Source organism: Otolemur garnettii, unplaced genomic scaffold, assembly GCF_000181295.1.
Source record: "Otolemur garnettii isolate 467f Iridium unplaced genomic scaffold, OtoGar3 scaffold00013, whole genome shotgun sequence".
NCBI classification, from domain to species: Eukaryota; Metazoa; Chordata; class Mammalia; order Primates; family Galagidae; genus Otolemur; species Otolemur garnettii.
This window is the reverse complement of record NW_003852408.1, coordinates 31,426,993-31,453,075: the sequence shown is the minus strand read 5'-3', so window position 1 is coordinate 31,453,075 and position 26,083 is coordinate 31,426,993.

Genomic DNA, 26,083 nt, shown 5'->3' with positions numbered 1-26,083 from the left:
CCGTAGATTGAGGTCAGTTGCATTGCTGGCTATGTCCCGTAGATTGAGGTCAGTTGCATTGCTGGCTATGTACCATAGATTGAGGTCAGTTGCATTGCTGGCTATGTCCCGTAGATTGAGGTCAGTTGCATTGCTCGCTATGTCCTGTAGATTGAGGTCGGTTGCCTGTCCCTTCGGACAACTTTCCTTATAAACAGACAAGACAAACTGACAATATCAGTAAACACGAGACAGTACTGTAAATGTATTTTCTCTTCCTTATACTTTGATTAATAACATTTTCTTTTCTCTCGGTTACTTTATTATAAGAATACAACATATGATATATACATAATATGCAAAACACGTGTTTATCTACTGTTTCTGTTATCAATAACTTTTCTGTTCAGCAGTAGGCTATTAGTAATTAAGTTTTAGGGGAGTCAAAAGTTATACTCAGATTTTTGACTGTAAAGGGTCGGCATCTATAATCCCCCAGAGTTGTTCAAAAGTCACCTATATTGTGTTTAAAGACACTAAAAAAAAAATCCCAACTAGGCATTTAATTATTAAAGATAAATTTAACAGGGCAAGGTAACAGAGATCATTACCTCATTGCTCATGCCAGTAATCTTAGCATTCTGGGAGGCCAGCCGAAGCTCGTGGAGCACTTGAAGTCAGAAGTTGGGAGACCAGCCTGAGCAGTGAGACCCTGTCTCTAAGAAAAACTTAGCCAGTGTGCTGGCAGGTGCCTATAGTCCCAGCTACTTGGAAGGCTGAGGGAAGAGAATCACTTGAACCCTCCTCAAAAGGAGTTTGAGGTTGCTGTGAGCTATGATGATGCCACCCCACTCTAGCCTAGAGCAATAGAATGAGACTCTGTCTCCCCTCAAAAAACATTGATTGTCCTTCCTAGACCTCATATTTCCTACATAAAAATACAAACTACATCCCCTCAACATGCACCTGCTACCATGTAGATTGTGAAGGAGAAGATTTTAAGTCTTCTTTTAAAAGGATTTTAAAAGAAACTCATATTTGGTGCCCCTTATTTTAACCTCAATTTCCCAAATACTTAATGCTAAATGTCTGAAACAGAGATCATTAGGAAAACTGTACAAGCAAACTTTACCAAGTAGTTTGACTGTCACTGTAGGCAGTCTTTATGTCACAGCCTCGAAAGAGTTAGGAATGATTTTTCTCTTCCCCAAACCCACCCAGTGTTAGTTCTCAAATCTCACTGTTAGAGCAACATTCTTGCGAACTGAGCAGCAAAAATGCAAATACGGTAAGTCATCCACCACCCATACTGACGTTGTAAATTATATTCTCCTTCTTTCCAAATGGATTTTCAAGTTGACAGGAGAAAGAAACTCCGCAGGTGGTATAAAACTTGGCTGAGGCACACTAGGCAGCTGAGGGGTGGGTTGGGGGTAGGAATGGTGGGGGGCTGCAGAGGATGTGACCACCAGAGGGCAAGGACAACCATGGCCACAGGGATGGGTAGCTCTGCTTGTCCAGGGACAGCAGAGCAGAACATACCGCTGGGTCCTGTTCAAGTTGTTACATCAGCCCTGCCCCAGAATAAGGAAGATCGACCCTCTCCCCAGATGTGTTGTCTTCCCTTCACATTTAACCCGGGTTACCTGAAGTCTTTAGAAACTTATCCCACATGTAAAAGAGATTCCTGAACAATACTGCCTGAAGTAAAGAGAAAAAAAGAGGCCAGAAACACACATGTAGCAGATTTTAGAGCAAAGTAGTAGCAGATTTAGCTTATTCTGGAAAATTGATAGTTCCCTTTATTGAAGATGGAGTAGAAAACTCTGTTTTCACTGTCCTTTCAAAATTTTATTAATTAATCTTTCTGCTTTACTCAGAAGTATAAGGATGATAGGAAATGTGTCAGGTTTGGGGGGTTTGTTTTGTTTTTTGAGATAGTGTCATTCTGTCACCCTGGGTAGAGTGCCACGGCATTATAGCTCACAGCAACCTCAAACTCTTGGGATCAAGTGATCCTCTGGCTTCAGTTTTTCTTTTTTAGTAGAGATGGGGTCTCGCTCTTGCTCAGGCTGGTCTGGAACTCCTGAGCTCAAGCAATCCACCCACCTCGGCCTCCCAGAGCACTGGGATTACAGGCATGAGCCACCCCACCTGGCCCAATAGTGAAGTTTCTGTTTGTTTGTTTATTATGGCAAGTGATGATCTAGAAACTGCTCCAAGCCTTGATTCTGGATAAAGTAGTCAAATGGGGACTAAGAGGCTGATGTTCTGTGTCCAGCTCTGCCACTGATGGGCCAGAGACTATAGACCAGTGATTTTCAACCAGTGTACTGTGAAGAGGATCTTAGGTGTGCCACAAAAATTTTTAAAGATCATTAATTAAATTATTTTTGAAAGATGTTTAAAGCACAGTAAGTATATTCTTTTTCCAAATATTTTATCAACGTAATTTAAGTATGCCGTGGAAATTCGACTATGGGTTCAGGTGTGCCATGAGATAAAAAAGGCTGAAAAACGCTCCTGTAGACATTGCAATTTATGCCACGCTCCCCTTTCCTCCTTTACCAAGGATGGCTGAATTAGACAACATTTTGCAAAGCCTGTTCTAACCCTAATTGCCAATGAGTCTGGGTAAGATTACGTCATCCAGATACGGGTAAGACACGGAAAGTATATCCTGAAAGGTGTTTTTACTTCTAACTCCCTGTGCTGAAGTTGTGTAATTGACTCCGTTACTTTGCCCCCGTTGCCTCCCAAAACAACGGAGCACAGTGAAAGCACTTCAGATGAATGGAGCCGTTGGATTATTTAGGAGCTACTTAAATGGGACTTTGCTATAATGCTATTTACCATGAGGCCTGAGAAAATGAGTGGCATTAGGGTTACAGCCCTAATAATTTGCCTTTATAGATTTAACCTGAAATAACAGGCTAAGAGGACAAATAAAATTAGCAGTTTCCCAGATAATTCCTGGATAAATGGAAGTATTAAATCCTGTTGAAAAAAAGCAACAAGGTGGTAGCTCTGGTTCAAAAGCGACAGAGAAGGGAAATGGCTAAGGTTCCTCCAACCCTAATTAAGGGCTTGGCACAGCTCTGACTCCCGTAGTTCTCCTCGCCTTGGAGCTGCTCTGTTTCATTTCTTGGAGTGTTAGGTGTCAGAGTGACTAATGTCTTGCTTTGTGGGAAATCTCCCCCCATAGGGAACTTGGCCAGAAACACAGAAATAGGCAAAAAGAAAAAAATATTCCCTCAGGATCTCCAAGAGCAACAGAGAATATGAACACACCTTGAGTCCTCGATATAATCTGCTTCCTTCCCTCCAGCGTCTCTGTCTCCTTTTTGCCAACTGGGAAACACAAAAAGGTTTCAAAGCTCCTGAAGACATCAGCATCCCGGGGGCCACAGACACGACAGGCGTCTCGTCTGAATCACAGACGCGTCAGCTTCCCATCGCTGGCAGGCTGCCCTGTGCAGCTGTCACTACATTGGTACTTAGTTCAGTACTTACTCAGCTACTGGGAGGCTGAGGCAAGAGAATCGCTTAAGCCCAAGAGGTGGAGGTTGCTATGAGCTGTGACACCATGGCACTCTACCCAGGATGACATAGTGAGACTCTGTCTCAAAAAAAAAGAATTTTAAATTCTATGACCCCATAGAAGCTGTTCTTCGGCCCTTGACTCCCTGTAAGAAAATGCCCTAGGCTGACATGAAGTTGGATTGGGCTGGCGGGTTACTACGTGTATTTGTTTCCCAGGGCTGCTGCAATAAATTACCACCAACTGGGAGGTAATGATTTTAACGTTCATTCTTATTCTGTACCTTGGCTTCCCAACCTTCCATCCTTGTGCATCTTTATTGTTTTTAACTTTCTCCAGTGTTTCTTTAGAGCCACTCAGAAGTGACAGATTCTCCCAGCAGCAAATGCTCACGTACAAGAGAGAAGTTTTTGCCTGTTGACAAATAACAAGGCCTTTGCTGGTTTTGTTCCATGAAACAATACATAAGCAACAAGGACTACAAAGGCTGTCCGTGGAATACCCAGCCAGGTACTATCAGAAGGAGGGACACACATGCCCACTAGTCTCTGGGCAGCCCTGGTGTTCCCAAGTGTTTCTAAGTCCTGTCCCTGGGAGGGAATGAGTGTTGGGGGTGATTCTGACCACACTGAGCAGCACCGGCTCCTTCCTACGAGGCAATGAAGGGCAGGAGAGCAAAGCTTGATTAAGAGCTACTCCAAGAGCAAGCTTCACTTCCAGGGCTTGGCTGATTAAACCCACATTATTACTTCCAGCACTTGTCAGCAATAGTGCACAGATATCCTTGCCCAGACACGTTCAAAGAACAAGACCCCAATCACTAATGCAGCCAGGAGACCAAAGACCCACACCTGACTGCCCCGTGCTACTCACCGAGTGACAGAGGCAGCAGCAACACGACCTTCCTTGGAATCATTGGTAAAGACAAAAAGAGCTGAAAACAAGTTTCCGAAGAATTTTGAATCCTGGCTTGGTGCCTGAAGCATAGTGGTTATGGCACCAGCCACATACACCAAGGCTGGCAGGTTTGAACCCAGCCCGGACCAGCTAAACAACAATGACAACTGCAGTAAAACAGCCGGGCGTTGTAGCAGGCACCTGTAGTCCCAGCTACTGGGAGGCTGATGCAAAAGAATCGCTTAAGCCCAAGAGTTGGAGGTTGCTATGAGCTGTGACACCATGGCACTCTACCCAGGATGACATAGTGAGACTCTGTCTCAAAAAAAAAAAAAAAAAGAATTTTGAATTCTTTTGACCCCATAGAAGCTGTTCTTCGGCTCTTGACTCCCTGTAAGAAAATGCCATAGGCTGACATGAAGTTGGATTGGGCTGGCGGGTTACTATGTGTATTTGTTTCCCAGGGCTGCTGCAACAAATTACCACTAACTGGGAGGCTTAACGCAGCAGAAATGTGCACTCTTATCATTCTGGGGGCCAGAAGTCCGAACCCTGGCGTGGCAAGCCACAGCACCGCTGTAGCTCTGAGGGAGACTCCTTCCTTGCCTCACGTCCAGCTTCCGCAGCTCCGGGTACTCCCAGTCCCTGCTTTTGTCTCCAGGCGGCCTTTTTCTCTGTGCCCTGCCCCTTCTTTTTTCATATAATAACACTACTCGCCTTTGGATTTAGGGTCTGGTCTATTTCAGGATGATCTCATCTTGAGACCCTTTTATCAAATAAGGTCACCTTTGTGGGTTTCGAATAGACATATCCTTTCTTAGGAGGGGTGAGGCATAACCGTCACTCTGCTCACTATACCATATTATTCCTGTAATTAGATTTATCCACTTCGGAAAGCTTTGTACTGCCCATCCCATAACCTGGATTTCGGTTGAGGTCTTTCTTCTCTGTAAGACAGAGGTATCATTTGCTAGAACCCCAATTCTCTGCTTGGAAAAATCTAACCTTTCTCCAGGGCTTCTACAAATTCCAGAGGGGGTGGGAAGAAGAAATGGACAACAAATTCCAATGAATTGATTCATTTCATAAATTCTCACTGTCTGCCTCTTTACTCTTTCCCTTGTTGATCCAGAAAAAGAATTAGGCCTAATTCCTCAGTTTAAAATAACCCCTCTTGCAAGAGTCTTACATGAGTAACAGATTTTATTGGATTATCAATAATGAGAGAGGGGGCTGAACATGTAAAAGCAAACCTGGCCAGGTGCAGTGGCTCACACCTGTGATCCCAGCACTGTGAGAGGTTGCGGCAAGAGGGTTGCCCGAGGTCAGGAGTTCACACCCAGCCTGAGCATCATAGCGAAAAATAAAAAAATTAACCAGGTGTGGAGGTTCATGCCCATAGCCCCAGCTACTCAAAAAGCTGGGACAGAAGGATCTATTGAGTCCTGTAGTTTGGGGTTACAGAAAGCTATGATGATGCTACAGAACTCTAGCCCAGAGATAGAATGAGACCATAGATAGATAGATAGAGGCTATTCCTTTAAATTAAATATACAAAATGTCTATTCTTGAGTCCCTCAGCCACATTCCCTGACTTGGCTCTCATTTCCATCCCAAGCCTATATATTTCTTTGTAATACAGTTTCACTTTCTATTTTCTTTCCTCCTTTAGCAAGCCCTGCTCTTTGAGACCCATCTTTTTATCCTAGAATCTTATTAAACGGGTTTCCTTCTAGGGAAAGTTCTCAGCCAGGGAAGAATTCTGGTGCCGTCTATTAAGATTCTAATCCTCCTGTCCCTGTCCTACTATATAAATCATTTACAATCTATGGAAAAGGCTTATTAAGGGCTTGGTTTTTTTTTAAGTTGTACACCAACTAAGAATCAAAACCTCTCTGGTAACATGCTTCTAAGGGAAAATTTTTTACAAACTTTACCATTTTTACTTATAAAGTCTGTAAGTAAAATGTATTCCAGGACTGCTACTGAGATAATGAAAAGGAGATGAGGGAACTATACACAAGGAAAAGTAGGTACTGTAGGCAGAAGTGGCTGCCTTCATCACCACAGAGTCTGAGCCAGGATTGAGCACTTGAGGGTGTACTGAGCCCCTCATTTCACTATGTGGAGCACAAGTTGGCTTCTTCCTTAAAAGAAAATTTAAGGCTAAATCAAAACTTGTAAGCTGCGTACCCAGAATGACAATTAATGAACAGTGGGACATGATTGATTAATTTCCCATACTGATTTCCCAGGTTTCCCACAGCAAACAGGGGCTGAAGGAGCAAACCCCAGCATGCGGTCTGTCCTTCCAGACCACCAGAGAAGGACTAGTAGAGAAAAGCATGAAGCAGTAGCAGTTATCAAAATGTGGGTCAATTAATTCTGCAGTACTGAGGGCTGAGACAAATAGCCAGGGCCACTGAGACAGTGAGCTTCATTCCCACCTAGACGGTGACTCTCAGATGAGATGATGGAGTAAATGATGTTTGGGAAACAAAAACCTGAATGTACAGAGAAGATAGCAGTCTTTTAAGACATGGGTCTGGCACACGACTTTATATTTCTAAGGTTAGGCCTGTATTCAAAATCCATCCATTACTCCAGCCACTAAAGCTGAAGGAATTATAGTGTAAATAAACATTAAGGAAGCAAACGTCTGACTTTAAGGACCAACATGCCCGAGAGAATTTGTTTCCAGGGAAAGATAGTTAAAAAGTAAAAACATCTAAAGTTAGGAACAATGAAATTAAACAGAAGACTTAGGGAATGCTTACATTTCATTGATCATTAACTTAATAATCAGGCCCCCAAGGCTGAATCAATCACAATAGCTCAAGCCAAGGATTTAAGGAGAGCATTAAGAGCTATTAAGTCCTCCTTAAGGAGAGATCCCTAAGAGTTCATGTAATTTAGCTTCTTGCAGTTAGATAAGACTACTATGACCGGGCTTCCTAAAGAGGAGAAACAAATTTGCTTTCCAAAGTCTCCAGGAGGGGGGAATTCACAATTATTCCAGGTCTAATCATTGAGTTAACAAGTTCGTAGTTCATTCCTGCTTCTTTACCTTTATGGACAGAACATTAATCTTCACATAGGAAGAATATCATCAAGTTCACTCTCAGACTCACTTTAATCTTTCTTCCTAGGCCTTCATTTCTACTTCTTTAATCTTCATTTGGCTCCTGGAAACCCTTCATATTCTTCACATTCGACTATAAATATAGGTCGTCCTCCAGTAAATTTCTAGGGAGCCACCTTAAAGTGATTTTCATTCCTGATCTCTTGAAAAGTTAACTTAAAAGAACTTGGGATTCCTTGGTTTGGTCAATTCCATGAGTATTTGTCAAGTACTAGTATGCACAAGACATTGTGCTAAATTCTAGAAAAGAGAAATACCAATATTTTTAATAACAAAAAGGTAGAAACAATCCTGGTATCCATCAATAGGGTAACAGTTCAATGAACTTGGCTAGGTCCATTCCTAGAATGCTACAGGGCAGTTACAAACTGAGGCATGTCATGGGTACTGACAGGAACAGATCTCCAAGACACATTACCTGATGAAAAGAAGGACTCACAGACACAAGTAATAATGCTACACAGCTAACACATATATAACTCTTGACTTATGTTCACAAAATAAAGATATTTCAACAGTTACATATGTAAATACATAAAAAAGAAATAGTTCTCAAATGATCTACCCTGAATCACCAAACCCATAATCATGGTTACCCAAGAGACAGAGATTAGGAGACATGATCAAGGTACCATTCATTTTCTTCATATTACTTGAACTTTCTTTTTATGGCAAAGGGAATTTACGTTATTCAATAACTAATAGCAATTCTTTTTAATTTAAAAGATTAGCGTGACCCCATATTTCAAACTGTTTATAATTGTTTATTTGTTTTTGTTTTGTTTTGAGACAGAGTCTCATTTTATTGCCCTCAGTAGAGTGCTGTGGCATCACACAGCTCACAGTAACCTCCACCTCCTGGGCTTAGGCGATTGTCTTGCCTCAGGCTCCTGAGTAGCTGGGACTACAGGTGCCCGCCACAATGCCCAGCTATTTTTTTGTTGCAGTTTGGCTGGGGCTGGGTTTAAACCCGCCACCCTCAGTATATAGGGCCAGTGCCCTACTCACTCAGCCACAGGCACTGCCCCAAACCGTTCACAATTGGTTTGGGGCAAAGGTGGGGATGAGCAGAGGGCAGTAGTTAAATCTATCCCCCAAAGCACTGTGGAGCTGGATAGAAGAGCGTCTGTGTCAGGTAAGGGGTGCAGACTGTCACGGGAATAGGCGGAGCAGGTCCCCTGGCAGGGGCTTCATGGGGAAGAGGGTGTTTGGCACAAGCCTGGAAAGATGGCGAGGAGCCCAATGTCCAGATATGGGGGCTGGGGAATGTTTTAGGCTGAGCGAATAGCATGAGAAGGGACTAAAAGACAGGAAGACAGGCAGCACTCATCTGATAGACAACACGGAGCCGTAGAAGATTTATGAGCAAAGGATTGACACAGCTAGGGATGGCGCTGAGGGATGTTAATTGAGCCCTTCACGGTGTGAAGAGTGGCTTAGGCTGGACAGAGGCTGGTAATGATGGTGTAAGCCAGAAAACCTGCCCAGAAGGGTGGCAACGGGAGGAGGGAAGAGAAGAGAGACGCCAGAAAAGTTAAATTATGGGAACTGGGGTAAGGGAGCTGGCAGAATCTAACATGATGCCAAGGCATGGAGCCCAAAAGAGCATCACTTAAAATCTAAATGTGAAATACTCAGAAATGTGTCTCATCAATGGAGCTACTGTATCTAGGAAAGCAGGGGGAGAAATGGCAGTTCAAAACCACAACATGACACAGCGTCAGGAGCCATCTATGCCAGGTGCTGAAAGGAGAACGTCCTCGGGGCTGTGACAGGTGGGGTCTCCCTGCTCCATACGCCAAAGCTGCTCAAAGTGAGGTCCACGGACCAGCGCCAGTCCACAAGCTGTTACCCAGACATGATGAAAAGGGGAAAATGCTTTCAGCAAAAATAGTTTGAGATGTACCATTAAGGAAATGTGCTTCACACATAAAGATTTTAAAGTACCTCTTACTTATTATTTAATTTCATCCTGGAAAATATCTTCAAATAAGTAATGCAAACCTGGTTTTTCCAATTTTACACAAGGTAAGATCCTAGAGGGTACTTATAATTATCTTCAAGCCATACAGAAGTTCAGAGAGTGGAAAGCAGGCCTTTGACTCTGAGCCAGGAGTTTCTAGTAGCTCATTCAGCATTACGAATAGATGCTGAAATTGCTTTTTAGGAGACAGAGTAACCATTCTGCTTTATAAAACATGCAGGGCATGCTATAGTGATCCTCAGAAGCAAATTTAAGGCACCATTAGACAGGGGGAAAAGTTTTATAAACTTTTTTACTTTCTTTAACTCGAAGATTTCAAATGAATTTCAGGTGAATCAATTTTGAGTTGATGTAATAGACACTTTGAACCAATTAACTAATAATTTTATAGTAGGTAGAATATTTTCAAACTTCTCTAACTGTCCCATTTTCATAAACTCTTTCCTTAGAGTTGATCCTTATCTTAAAAGTTATCTTCAAATCAAGTTATTTTTCTTATTATTAATCTGGGCCCAACAAATTTGGGTGACACACCAGCATCAAAGGCTGTGAACAGTTTGGTATTTCAAACAGCACCTAGAATGATTAGTTACTAAGAAAATGAAATTATAAGCTTCAGACTTTTTCTTATTCTGAGAATTGCAACAGAAAAAGGTTAGAGTTTGCTCGAGGATTCACTGATCTTCCAGACAATGAAAGCACTCCAGCAAAATAACATTCTGATGTGCTAAGTGTAATGAACCAGGACACATAGATTAAATTCCTCTTAAAACACACACACTGGCTTTAAAAAATTATGGGGACAGTGCCTGGCAAAATGTGCTGAAGGGATTTGCCAACCCCCAAACAAACATTGGACAGAAAGTCGGAGAAATGAGGCCAATGTAAAAACTCTTCTTGGTCATCCACTCTCCCAGGTACTAACACAAAGGCGTTTTAGAACTCATATCAAAGCTGTGAAGAGGCTCTGTGCCCATAGCTCAGTGGTTAGGGCACCCACCAGGGCAAGCAGGTTCGAACCTAGCCAGGGGTCTGCTAAACAACTATGACAACTACAACAACAACAAAAACAAAAATTAGCTACAGGCGTTGTGGTGGGCGCCTGTAGTCCCAGCTACTTGAGGCAAGAGAATCACTTAAGCCAAGAGTTAAGAGGTTGCTGTGAGCTGTGACGCCAGGACAGCTGAGGACAATATAGTGAAACTCTGTCTCAAAAAAACAAAACCCAAAAAACTATGAAGACTGGATTGTTCCTAAGCTTCTAACTTACAAACAAAACCACTAACTTTCAAAAAGAATGATTATTTCTCAGGGAAATCAGTCCTAAATAAAAGATGATCCTAGCAGTTACCATCACAGAACTATACGAAAGGCCTGATTTTTAAAGGAAAAGAGAGTCTAGATCTGAATAACGAATCCCGATTTTGACTGTTCAATTCCCACCGTTGGGGAAGGTAGAAAACCTTCACATGCCTCACCATTCATGCTGTGCTTCAGGACAAGTGTGACATTAGGCTCAATGGGAAGCTTTATGAGATCCATTGTACATAAAAAATATTTTACAGGGTAAACGGTTGGTTTGATTTATACAACAGTGAATATTACCCTGCTTTTTTACCATGGGTATAACAAATTAAAGTTTGCAGCTGAAATTCTTATCGGATCCTATTCCATGCTTCCTTGGTTCTTCTCTAGACATATCTTCAGAGGTGGGCAGGAAGCATTTGCATCCATCCTGCAGGTAGAAGCTTCTTCTCTAGAAGGAGGCAGAGAAAGCTCAGTGGGAGAGAGGTCAGCGTTTTCACATTTGATGGTGCCCATGGACACAACATCCAGATGCCACAGTTGGTTGTTATTGTACGAAGGGGGCACAGCACTCTTGTGGGCCATATTCAAGGCTTTGTTATAATTCCTAGCATAGCACCAAGCAAATAAAAAAAGGCACTCAATAAATATCCACTGAATGATTATAAGTGAATAAAGCAGACCCCGAATGACTGGCATCTGTTTTTCTCTCAGGAACTCACAACAGTGGACGTATCTATTATTCAGATATATACACTATCCTGGAACAGTCTGTCCTTTCACAACGCTGAATTCACTCAACGTTGTACAATCTTCTTCCCAGTAACATCGTTAGAACAGCCACTGCCAGCCCTGATTAGCTTTGCGACTATTGGACGTAAATGAGACAGAGGACATTTTTATCAGTCCACCAACTCCAGCCTTTTAAAAGACTGCCTTTTCAAAGGGGCTTTTTACTAAGCAGAGCTCCCCACGCTTCCAGGCACTTAAACATTTACCTGTAAATATTTAACAGTGATAAAGAGATATGTGCAAGGTAAGTGGAATCATCCTCAGATCTTTACAGAGCAAAGAGACTCTCAACTTGACTCTTAAAAACATTCCTCGGGTTTTCAATCTTCTGCCCTGCGATGTTTCTTCCCATGAGACTCCTTGGATCATTTGCCTGCCTTAGTCAACCTTAAACAAATACTAGTTTGCACTCTGGCCTCCAACGTGTTCTTCCAGAATTGTGGGGGATGCCTCACCTGCTCATTAGAACTCAGTGCAGACACTAACTTTGACTTTCTGGATGGAAGACAATCTTCTCAAGCACTGTCAGCAGTATTCTCCCTGTAAGGTAGAAACAGGAGCGTGCCTGGTGTCCCTGGTTTTGTTTTTCCCTCTGTTTTGCTAATTCCATGCATGATTTGATCTCTTTACCCACCACCAGAGAGGAGTAAACATATTTTCAATTGCTTAGATTCAATTAGAGAAGAAGCAGGTCCCCTCCCCCCAGAGTCAAGCCTGGCGATGTTGATTTTTACAGAAGGACCTGACCAGTGTCATTCAGCATCACAGTAGTGACCTCACTTCTGTCTAAGGCTGTAACATTGCTCCAAAAGATTCAGCTGCCCATTCACTGAGTTTAGACACCAACCAACCAAGTCAAACCCGCAGGCAGCCGAACGGATTATCTGCTGAGTTGATGGTTATTTAATTGAACGGATTAATTCAGTTCAAAGCAGCCCAGGTGGGAGCCCCATGTTGCCCCAGGATGGGATGCAGGAGACCACAGTGGGCACACAGAAACAGGAGTGACTGGCAGAAAGGGATTGGCTGCCAGATTGCCGAGCCGCAGTACCAGGATGGTCATGGAATAAATTTCCAAAACAGCAACTTCGCCTTGCCTGAGACCTGTGATGTGGTTAAGAACACAAACTCTGGTAACAAGGTTATCTAACCAGATCTCATCACTGTCACTTACCACCTTTGTTTTTGTTGTTGTTTTGGTTTTTTGAGACAGAGTCTTGCTCTGTCACCCAGGCTAGACTGCTGTGGCATCAGCCTAGCTCACAGCAACCTCAAACTCCTGCCTCAGCCTCCCTAGTAGCTGGGATTATAGATACTTACCACAATGCCCAGCTGATTTTTCTATTTTTAGTAGGGACAGGATCTCACTCTTGCTTAGGCTGGTCTCAAACTCCCGAACTCAAGTGATCTACCTCAGTCTCCCAGAGTGTTAGGATTACAGGCGTGAGCCACCATGCCTGGCCGACTTACCGTATTTGTGACCTTCAGTGAGTTACCTAACTGCTCTCTGTCTTCCATCTTTAAATTGGACATAATACCACCTATCTTAGAGGACCAGGTTTTTTGGTTAATAGATTCATACATACTTAACAATAAATTTCCGCCATTGTTTTCATCAGTATTACCAAACAAAAAGAAACTTTAGATAGGAGCTTTAATAATATAACCAGAATTTCCCAGTGCCTTGGATGCTTTTAAATTTGAAATATCTCTGCACTCACTTTGGCAGCACATATACTAAATTTGAAATATCTCCTAGAAAACACATGTTCATTTGTCAATAAATATTTTCTTTTTCCTGAGTTCTTCAAATACTCAAAGATAACATGCTAGATATATTAATAATATCAGCAGAAGGGGTATCTGGAATTATCCTGTTGAAAACTTTCATAGTGGCTCTAAAAAGACCAGAGCTTTTCTTGGGTTGGCTAAAACATTCAATTTGGGGGGTGGGGGGGATGCAGGAAAAAATACATTTTGTGTGACAGGCCTGGAGCCACTCTGTCTCCTAGACACTGAGCAGCTTCACGGGCTTGTCACCTGTGCTCACAGGGACCACCCTTACTCAGAGGGCCCTATGCTTGGTTTAAAGCTTTTCTGGCATCATCATGAAATTTTTCATGACTTTTGAACAAAGGATTAAGATATTGCAGCAGTTCCTGCCAGTTGTGTAGCTGGCCCCACATAGATGTGGTCTATTACGGGTATCCAGAGTCACACACATCCACAGACAGGAGCCTCCCTGTTAGAAGATAGAGTAGAACCTCCATAGTTGACCACCTCCCTACTGACCATCTCCTTAAGTTACCAATTTTCACAGACTGGACGTGTGCCACATTTCGTATCAATGTGACATCACCCTAGTTCCTCATGTTGACCACCCTGCCCGCAGACCAGTTTGTTACAGTCCCTTGGGTGGTCAACCTACAGAGATTCTACTACACTTGCATGATGCCTACAGCTGAAACCTAAGGCCTCCTGTGGTGACTGTGACTGTTCACTTGGCAGAAGCCTCGTGGCCACACTACCTACAGCACAGCCTCTCAGGCCCCTCCATGAACCGTTTCTCTGGGTCCTCACAGGTTGGAGGGAGGTAATGAGCAAGGGACACTCAGCGTCAGTGCCTTCATCTGTGATTCCAATGTCACTCATTGAAAAATGTATTTTTAGTCCTCTGAAGGGCCTAAAAGTTTCTTGATACCAAACACTGAAATAAGGCTGTGGATCTCTGTCCTCTTCCCCAGCCGTTTCTGTTTCATGGCTCATCCAGAAGCTCTTGACAGAGTCCTTATATTGTTTTGCAACAGCAAGAGATAAAAACCACTGTTTTAGTTGTTTGATTTTTACTGTGTGATTAGTCTAGGCATGATGGAGAGAAAAGCACGTAAAGCATTATTTTATTTGAAAGCCAGAAGCACATAATGTTTATTAATAAAGAGCCTGGTTTACATAGATTTTATTATTATTGAGCATAAAATGGTTTATATTACAAGCAAGGGTGAAATTACTAACTAATTAGCCTGTGAAGATCATGTTTAATGGAATATATAAATCTAGGGTGTTGCTGGATGTTTTTCTTTTTTTTTTTTTTTTGCAAACCTTAAGGGTCTTATTCATTAAACACGTACATATGCAGCCTTTATGCTGAAACGGGGGATTGTGATATACAATTCAAGGTCAAATGATTCATTTCGTGTTTCCCAAAGTCCAAAATCTCAGGGCCTTAAATTCCTTAACTCTTAAGGAAGCCAGTTTCAACACACAGCGCCTTAGTGTGAACTCTGAATTCAACTATAAACGGTGGTGACTGAGGAAGGCAAAGGTGAAGAATTTAAGAGCTGAATTCTTCTTCTCTGTATGTCTCTCCCCCTCTCTCAGTACCACAGCTTAAGACCCACTTAACTCTTCCAAAGGAACTTTGTTTCTATTAACTTAGAGGATTGCACAATCTTTGTAAACACACCATTCTCATATATTTCAGTTAAATTTTGTAATAGCACCATAAAATGTGTCAGGCATTGCAATAAACTATCAGTCACAGGAAGCACAAATAGTATGGGAAAATTACTAGAAACCATGTCTTGGAAGAATTAAAACAAAAATTCCCTGAGAATTTGGAAAAAAATAATTTTAAATGTTTTCTTGAAATATTTCAATGAGAATGCAAGCTTCTCATTGAAATAAAATCAAGCATATGTGGCTTCAGTGAGATTTCAGAGTTTGAAGCAGCGTGGCTATTTTTAATCTTCCGACTTCACCCTCATTTTTGAATGCTGGTCCCCACTGCAAGACCAGCAGAGCAGGGGATAACCATCGCTTTTCACCTACCCCACACCACCCGGGAGTGAGGATCTTGTTAGCAACAAGAGGCTGGAGCTGCAGGGCCGCTGGTACCTGTGTGCTGCCCTTTTTTTTTACTTTCAGATGAGACTTTATAGGTAAAACCTGGAATATTGAGGGCTTATCATTTATTACTAAACTGGTTAAAATTTGACTTCAACACACCGTGATTCTAGTCCTTTCGTGGAAAATCCCAGGCAGCGCACGTGGACAACTCACTTTTGTTCTTGAAAGCGTGCTGATTCGACAGGCTCTAGAGGGGTCAGGCTGATGGGTTAGCTAGTTGTTTTCATGGGTCTCTTGCTTATTGGAACAGCCTCTAGGGACCACGACGATCAAAACTAAAACGAAACAAAAGCTCCAGTTTAGCTACCGTGCTAATACCAGAGTGATTTTCAGTTCCTCCGTGACCCTCCCAACGACCCGGAATGATGAAAACATTATTCACAATGAAGATAACGCTGCGTACGGCCATAAAGTCTCCGTCATTCCGTTTTATGGAAGTGCTTTTGTTTTAATGTCAGAACTCAGAGCAAATGTAGACTTACCAAACCATAAGATTTGTAATCAGGAAGTTCGTGTTTAGGAAGAATCCCCATTGTTTGCTCTGGAGGGCCTGGGACCCGGGGACGCGGGCGTTTGCGGGCTCTGGGAGCCGGGCCTGCCGGGCTCGCCTCATTGGAAGATGAACACTGCCCCCTGCTGGCGCGCGCGCGCATTGCCCCAGGACAACTTCGTTGGAGGGGGGAACCATCTCTGTGCAACCGGGAAATCGATTTGATTCTTTCACCTTTTCCCGACTCGTAGCTGGTAGTTCAGAAGAATTACAAATGCAAATAGTCTATTGCATGGCAAGAGGATTTGGCTTATTTATGATTGTTCCTCATTCATCTTTGTGAACTGCCATCGCTGGAAAAGATCCACTTGAATGAAAGGATGAGAGACAAAAGCAGCCGCGCGCTGACTAGGGCGCTTGGGAGATGGAGCAGGGCGTGGGGAAGAGAAAACGCTGCAAAAGTTTTGATGGTTTATAGTTTGACTATAGTCAGCCACAACACCAAGAGGAAGAGGAGAAACTCAGGCCGAATTCGAGTTCTCGGGGAGCTCGCTCTCGACAGCGTTGAACCGCCTCGTTTTCTGCCTCATTCTCTTTTCTTCGCCCCTAATCTGAGCACCAGGACTGGAACCTAGAGGCGAGAAGCCCGGGGGGCCTCATCCTAAGGAGGTGTTAGAACACCACGCTGCACGGCGCGCCCTCCCCCAACTCCCTTCCCGCTTCTAAGGTGAACTCCCAGAACACACTGCAGGGGGCAAGTCCCATCAGGTGAATTCACTTGGAAACAAAGAGCTGCCTGCCTTTGCCACCTGGAAGGCAATGCCTTCCATTGATCCTTCGGAAGCCTCTTTTAGTTAGGAAAATTGGGGGCAGGAGCGGGGATTATTGAAGGGACCTTGGAAAGCACAGCTCAGATCCGTCTGACAGGCAGTTGACCTCCTGGGGAGAGCTAACGGATACCAATCTCTGATTTTAAAATTCCAGTTGTGCACATTGAGCAAATGCCCTTTTACTTGCTGTTAACAGAGGATAAAGGTCCACTATCATTTGGCAAATGTTACTGAGGGCCCACTGAGACCAGCTCCCTACTTAATCTAACAAATATTCACTTGGGCAGTTGTGAACTAAAGAAAAATTGCAAGCCACCCCCCAGCTCACGGAATGAATAGATCATTTTTTAACCAAGAAGACCCCAGAAAACCCTGAAAGCCTCTGGCCGAGAGAAAGGAGGTTAGCCACATCTCGTTGTGCCTCCTCTTGGTGATTGATACCTTTTGTAACAACAAGATGCTAAATCACTACCAAACCTCAGGCTATACAAGGCAAGGCTTAAACACCACCTGTGAGCCATCAATTTACTCAACAGATCACTCGCGTTTAGGTAAATGTCCAGTGGCTTGTCTCTGATTAACAGACATCCTAAAAACAAAACAAAACCAAAAAACCCGGACATCCTTATCTTAGAATATCAAGTTTAGGCCCGCCATGTACTGACTCAGGGTCCTACATGTAATTCCCATCTCCATGGAGGTATTAGTATAAAACCAAATTGTAACCCAGTACCACAGGTATATTTTCTCAAGACATTTTAAGGCCATGTGCTCTGGGCTGGTCACACACGTTCAGCTCAGAATAAACGTCTTTAAATTATTTTACAGAATTTGAATTTGAATTTTCTGCCACATCAAGAATTTAAGGCCCTATTATCAACACAATTCCCTGAGGCAAGAATTATTACTTCTCTTTCACCAGTTAGAAAATTGGGAATTATAAAGATTAAATAACTTGCTCATGTTCATGAAGTTCGTAGGTAGAACAGCCCCTGCGTTCACCCCACCTTCTGCATGCGTGCATCTTTAGAGTTGACATAAGACTCTGCTGGGCAAAGTCACTGTATCAACCTATAAAAAGGTATATAGCAAAGAGTTCTATTAAATAGGCACCCAGTTCATTGATGAACTCTCTGTGGGAAGTGGCACTGGCCAGCAAAATACCACTATGCTTTGTAAATAAGAAACAAATCAGTGTTTTAACTTTTAAATAGCAGTCTCTTTGAATTGGGCGACATATCTCTATTACTCATTTCAGAATAACTATTATACTTAAAGAACAAATAGTATATTCCTCCAAAAACACTTGTCCCTCATAAACATTCTCTCTTCCATCTCTGCTTACTTGCAGATTTGTCTTTCTTTTTTTTTTTTTTTGAGACAGAGCCTCAAGCTGTCCCCCTGGGTAGAGTGCCGTGGCATTACAGCTCACAGCAACCTCCAACTCCTGGGCTCAAGCGAGTCTCCTGCCTCCGCCTCCCAAGTAGCTGGGACCATAGGCGCCCGCCACAATGCCCGGCTATTTTTTGGTTGCAGCCGTCATTGTTGTTTGGCGGGTCCGGGCTGGGGATTCGAACCCGCCACCTTAGGTGTACATGGCTGGCGCCTTAGTTTGAGCTATAGGCGCCGAGCCAGCAGATTTGTCTTTCTAACTCTAAATAAAATATATGTCATGCCCTCCTCCTCAAAATTCTTCATTGTCCTTTGGAACAAGATATTAACCAGGGCTCAGTGAAGTATTTTAAAATCATATTAATTTTGAGGAAGCTTTATTTTGTCTTCTTTCAGCATATTAGTGCTCTGAAAATCCTTCAGTAAGAAAAACTATTTAACTTTGTTGTGTTAAACATTTCTCAGATGTATTGGGTTCCAGACTATTTTCATTAATAGAACACCTATAAATATATTGAGGAATCTGGGTAACACAATTCAGAGAATACTGGCAGGCATGATAAAATCTAGACTCTTCAAAGTGGCATGTAGGCCTTTCCTAAACCAGTATCTGCCCATCTCCAGCTTCATGTCCTACCATTCGCCTGCATGTCCCCTACAGTAGACCCGGCTATTGACCTGGCTACCCTCCTAATCATTCTTTTATGCTTTACGTCAACTCTTCCACCCTGATAAAGACCCCCTACCCTAACTTCCCCCGGAAAGATTTAGTTAATGCTCCTCTCCCCGTGGCTCTTGTGGGTACCTCTCTCCACTACCCACACCAAATGTGGTTTTTTCCACATTAGCTCTTTCAGAGACCCGAAGTAACTTTATTTCCCCGGGCTTATCATACTGCCTGAAGAATTTTGTTCTGAGATTTCCTTCTTTACTTTGTTTCCTTCTTTATTTAAAGTAGTCCTACCCAAAGCGATCTTCTGTCCTCTTATAAGTCTTGATGACATTAATAATAATAGCAGCTAATATTTACTGAGTGTTTACTCTGTGCCAGGTGCCACACTAAGTATTTTCCATGGAACAGCATGCTGAATGATATAACCACTGAATGACCGTATTATATGAACGTGACTATGCATATCCATTTTGTTAGCTAAATAAGACACAGAGAAATTAAGCAATTTGCTGAAGGTTGCACACTGATGCATGCCCAGCTGGGATGTGTACCCAAAGATTCCTTTATTTCCTGTGTTATAAAATGCTCGTCTATTCAAACATGGGAAAACTTCATTGGAATAGAAGTAGAAAAACAACGTATAAGATTTACTCCATTGGCCAAGGAGGGGAAAAATTAGACTTAGATATTTACAGTGCAACATAGGAGGACCACAGAGCAACTACAAACGGGTAACAAACGGGTCTTGCAAAAGCCCACCTGTCAGGCTGTTGGGAAAATAAGAGACCATTATAAAGAAAATTAGAAATGTTATTTATTCCATAAAAATGAAGCAGCCTTCGGGGGTTGCCTTGAAGACCAGCAGACTAATCTCCAAGGAAACCTTCGGCTGCTCTGTCACAGGGGAGCCACCAAGAATGTCGGTGGCAGCTGTTCTAACAGAAATCAGGACTATAGCGTGTGATGACAGTAACCACCATGACCACCCCAATGGGCAAAATGTACCTGTCCCCAGCCCTGAGCTCTTCTTTTTACAGATGGGGAAATTGAAGCTCAGGGAGCCTGGTGACTGTCACCAAGTTAGCAATAACATTGAGCTCAGATCCAGTGCTGACTTCAAAGCCCCTCAAAAGACTGTGAGGAAACCAAGCAATCTTTAGAAGCCCACTAGGACGTTAGCTGCTCCTGTGAAACTGTATATGCTCTCACATTCTTTCTAGAATGTTAGCCTGATCATCCAAAACCAGACTGTATATCTCTTAAGACAGAGTATTATGCTTTTGTCTATTGTTATTGAGCCTGGAGTACATATTTATTGAACATTTTTTTTGAGACAGAGTCTTACTTCATTGCCCCCAGTAAAGTGCTGTGGCATTGTAGCTCACAGCAACCTCAAACTCTTGGGCACAAAGGATCCACTTGCCTCAGCCTCCCAAGTAGCTGGGACTATAGGCACCCGCCACAATGTCCAGCTATTTTTAGAGTCAGAGTCTTGCTCTTGCTTGGGCTGGTCTCAAACTCTGAGCTCAAGCGATCTGCCAGCCTCAGCCTTCCAGAGTGCTAGAATTATAGGCATAAGCCACCGTGCCTGGCCTTGAACACTTTTCCACTGATCAATTAAACCAAGGTCAGAAGCAAATGTCTACAATCCATCCAGGGGTGGAGACCCTCCCTGACTTACAGGCAAAAGCCCCATGAATTTTTTATGGGACCATAGGCCCAGTGAAAGAAAACTGCCTCCTGCCTCGGCCTGGCCAGCTGGCTGCAAAACATTAATTAAGTCTCTTAACTTTCCTAGGTCTGTGTGTCCTCATTAATAAAATGAAGACAAAGATTTCTCTGAGGATCCTTCTGGTGCTGAATTTCTAGAATGATATTTTCAAAATTGAAGGGAATAGTAATTCCTCAAGAATTCAGACCTGACTGGTGAATAATTTTCATGTTCACTAGTTTGCACAAAAATTTGAAAGCCCAAGTACTGTATTTCCAGTATATAGCTTGCCTTTAAAAATGAATGAAGAAAGAGATAGGCTGGTTCTCTTCCTACTGAACATGCTGGTTGCCTAGGCTTTATACACCTTCTGTGGCATGATTAATGCCACAATTCAATAGTAATAATGGTGCTTTAAATAGGAGCCAGCAATCATAGAGCAAGCCACCCTCTTAACACATGGGAAAATCTTTCATTTTTAGTGACATGACTGCTTTAGCAAAATGGTTGCCAAGGCCTCATAAATGCCCCCTCAGTGCTGACATCCCCACTTAAACCTGACAATGGACTGTTTAACCCTTGTCATGCACTGAATTGTGTCTCTATCAAACGTTATAGATTGAAGCCCTAACCCTTGAAGGTACTATATTTAAAGATAGGGCCTTCATAAACAATGATGGTGACTTCACATCTTTTGTATTGTGCTGGATGGAATGGAAACACATTCTTCTTAGTAAAGTATCACAAGAACAGAAAAGCAAGAATCCAATGTACTCAACACTACTATGAAGCCAGTAGACAATTGAAGGCATGCCCACATCGGAGAAAAAGTCATTTCAATTGAGTTGGGTGGAGGGGTAACGAGGATGGGGACAGGTGCGGAGGGTGGGGTGATCCCCTGGAAGGGGCACGGTGTGCGGGTGTTTGGCTCACTTTTAGAGTGTGAGACACAACCATGAGAGGGACTCTACCTAATAAAATCAAACATTTTGACCTGGTTGTTTGTACCCTTCCATTACCCTGAAATAAAAATAAATAAATCAATAAAGATAGGACCTTTAGGGAGATAATTAAACAAGATCAGAGGGTTGGGCCCTAATCTGATGGGACTAGTGTCCTTATAAAAGGTGGGAGAGTCACCAGAGATATCTCTCTTTCTCTCTGCACGCACTACTGCGCGCACACACAGAGATAAGATCGTGTGAGGACAGCAAGGAGGTGGCCATCTGCGCGCCAGGAAGGGAGCCCTTGGGAGATACCAAGCCAGCCGACACCTTGGTCTTGCCTCCAGCACTGTGAGAAGATAGATTTCTGTTGCTTGAGCCACCTGTTGTGTGGTATTTCGTGATGGCAGCCGGAGTAGACTGATGTAAGTCTAAAGCCAACACGGTGATTCCCCCTAAAGTAAATTGCATATTTTTTCAATGACTTAAATCAGGCCCACTTGTTGTTATTACTTCAGAGTTTAAAGATGAAAGCAGAATTCCTAAATTGCCCTCACATCACTTATTTCTTTATCATCCCAACATCTTAAGAGTAAAGGCGTGATTGTTGTAGAGCTATCCCCCGTATCCTTGCCTCCGAAGAAGGAAAAGACCCGTTCCTCACCAGGGCCTCTCCATTCTGTCCTTAGGGAACTCTGGTGGCTCCACACTCACCTCTCAGCAAGCAGCAGCACCAGGCATGTCCCTAAAGCGTGACCACTGGGGGACCAGGCTCCAGAATTCTGCAGTGCCCCGCGGGTTTCTACCCGTCTGCCATTTTTCCCACATGTCAGTTTATTGTTATAAAACTTTCCCTAGGAGGGAAAAAAAAAGAAAAAAAAAGCAGATCATCACTCCACGGCTGTGCCTGGGTTTGCTGATCTTTATCCATCCATTCTTTAGTTCAACAAATACGTATCAAACGCTTACTATGTGCCGGGCACTGTTCCAGAGACTCGGGATATTGCTGTGAACAAATTAAGCAAAACTCTCTGTCTTTAAGGAGCTTATATTTTATTGTGAACCTTTCTAATTAAATGCCTTTTAGGCAAGCAAGAATTCTGTGTGATTTTACCTTATTTTAAGAGGTCTCTTCATTTTTCACACTACGCCCTTCCCTCCTCTGTGACAGGCTTCTGCTGTTAACCACAGAAAGTGAACAACACGATCATCAGCCCTTTTTACCAATAGAGACATTGAAGGACAAAACTACTTGAATCCGCCTTTCTCCACAGCAGTCACACACATCACGTCAGTGCGAGGGGCAGGAACCAGGATTTCTAAAGTCTGGAGTACAGATTAGCCGTCAGAAAGCCAAGCACAAGTGCTCCACATTCTTAAGTTTCCACTTAAGCCCTGTACTGGCAGTAAAAGTACAAACAAAATTCCCCATAACTTCTCCACGGGGACCCTTCTTGGCTGATTTCTTCTAACTCCGTTGCACTGGTTCAGACAAAATCAACCAAGGTCATGACAGTGAAATGCATATTGCACGCTGATCAGAGACCTTGGATAGGAGTTACAAGCATGAACTCCTATCCAAGTGACACTGAATTTGCCCTGTAATTATTTTATTTTCAACTCTAGCAAGTCTCAATCAAATTGCTATCCTGGATTCAAAGCACTATTTTCTGAAAACATCGAAAAGCCAACTTATACTTATGTTTAAAATGTCCATATTAAATATAAGTGATTCAGCTACATGGATCAGATTTTACTCAGCATAAAAACCTCCTCCTTAAAGTCAAGCAACCCAGGAATGACCTTTATCATATTTATAAAAGTGCTTCAAGATAACGTATTATTTTCCTCTACCAAAATTAGTAGACAACTGTCAGTATTCCAAGATTTTATGTTAAAGCGAGAGAATGTCTCTAGGCTGTGGTTGGTCATCTCTTTGTGCCTTGCCTTCTTTGTGTTCTCTGACAGTTGCAGAACTACAACAGCAACAACAGCGCTGGTGGGGAATTGGGGAGAATGCGTTTGGGTCAAAATAGAATAGGGTTTAATTCCAAGAAACCCATCTTCGAGAAGTTGCCTCAATGTGGCCTTTTGCTGAGGAGGAAAAAGTTAGACTCTGTTCTTGGACTGCTTATACAGAGTCAAGCCAATCTAATCATGAAGGCGAAGCTTAACATCCATGCCGCAGTGCCAAGCCCTTGTTCTTAGACCTCTGTGAGGAGGTCAGCATCAATATCTAGATGGAGCCAGCCGGGCATTAAAAATAGGCTTTGTTAAAAAAAAAAAAAAATCACTGGTGTTTAATCATCTACTATCAAGCTGGGTTTCGGGGGGTTTGGGGTTTGGGTTTTTTGGTTTTTTTTTTCAGTTTTTTTCCAGGGCTGGGTTTGAACCTGCCACAGCCAGCATATGGGGCTGTCGCCCTACTCTTTTGAACTACAGACGCTGCCCTGGGGTTTTGGGTTTAAGATGGGTTCTCACTATGTTGCTCAGACTAGTCTTGAACCCCTAAGCTCAAGTGACCTTCTTGCCTTATCCTCCTGAGTAGTTGAAATTACAGGAGCACACCAGCACATCTGACCTTCAAGCTGGGTTTGAAAATCAATTATAATCTTTCTACTCAGGGCTCAGGTCCACTTGAAAATCAGCAAGAGCCCTGACCCCTGTGAATGAGACAATGGAAAACAGCCTGGCCTGAGAATCGCCAGCAGATGGCTAAGACTACTAATGAACAAGGTGTTCTCTGCATTTATTTTTCTTTGGGAAACTAAATGAAAAGACTCCGTCTCCAGCATCACACTTAAAGATGAGAGAATGCTCTTCACGTCCTGCCAAAAGGAGGCTCTTCTTAAGGCCTGCGCCCTCCCTCCCACCTCCCCTACCTTAGACCTCTTGGGCTATGAGTTCAGATTCCGTTGACATTCTTCTGAGTTTTTTCTAGACTGGTGTTGGCACAAGCAATACCCTGTTTCAAATAAGGTTTATGAAAACAAAACAAAAAACCCTCATAAAGCTTCATGGACATCAAATGACACTTACAAAACAACAATTTGATGAATTAAGTGTAAATGAATCAGGAACATGTGGATTAAATTTCCCTCGGAATACGCATAGGTTTAAATATTCAGTGGGGAAGTGCTTGGGAAAATGTATTCTGAATTTTCCTGAACTCAAAATGTTTGAAAAATAATCTCAAACTTACTCTCTAGCTTCCCTACCGTGGGTCAAATCCCGTGATAAATCCATGTACGTCCCTCCCTCCGTCTGTGGCCTAATGAGAGGCCTACGCATTTTTGCGGCCTGGGGTAATAAGGATGGTATATGGAGTGTGCTGGGAAGAGGAGCCGCAGGGCCTCAGGCTCCCTGTGTTCACACTCACAGAGGGTTTGTTTTTGTTTGGTTTTTTTCATCTGAGAGAAGAACGTTGTAATCATTTCCACTACCACTCGCCCACCCCTCCCAATCATTTTATTCCCATCACTGAAACCCTCCGGGAGAATCTACTGTGTGTGACAAAGAAATACGTCTTTTCTCTGTGTTACAGACCTTGGATCCCATCCAGGACCCCTTTTCCCCGGAGGCCAGCTCTCATCATTTATGATTTGCATTTCATTGCCACTGAACCCAGCGAGAAGTTGTCTGAACCATCAGAATGGTGAGAGCTAAAAGTAGCAGGCAAGGAGGCTCCATTTTCCAGCTCACGCTGCATTGCCAGAAATCCAAAGCCAAATTTGATTTAGAACTTATACAAGAAAAGAACATCAACACGAGTACACTCTGTCTCTCTTCCCTTTTCTCAAGACCCTTCTTGGCCTAGAAACCTCTATTTTCTGTTTCATTTAATTGTGGATCCCCAATCATTATCTTTCCCTCTCCCCCTTCTCTATGTAATCCTGCCCTTTACGTTCTCAACGTCCTGTTTTCTTCCCCTTTCTTTACCCTTGGATCTTTAACCTACAAAATGGAACCAAGTCAACTTTTGAAATGTAAGCAAGAATTTGAAAGAGGAAGGAAAAGTTGGGTCCAAAAGGGCAATCTAGTATTTGGAAAAAAAATTAATCCAATTTGGAAAATTGGATTAATGAAAATATCTAGAATATACTCCATATAGAAAAAGAAAATTCATTCATCCCATCCTGTTCATTATCATTCTGAAAAATACTAATGAAAGCATTTTTAATTTAAATTTAAGGCATTTAATTTTTTTTTTTTTTTTTTGCAGTTTTTGGCCAGGGCTGGGTTTGAACCCACCACCTCCAGCATATGAGGCCACTCCCTTGAGCCACAGGAGCCGCCCGAAGACATTTAAATTTTTAAGGAGGTCATCTCTGCTATTCAGATCAGTGAGTTAGGACTATAGAAGGAGACTTATAGTTTTTAAGGTGAAACAGTCCAGGGTGAGCAGTCCAGGGTCTGCTCCATCATCCCATGGCATTCTTCCTGCACCCAGGTCTCTTCTCCTATTCTTATACCAACATCAATCACGTTGGATTTAGG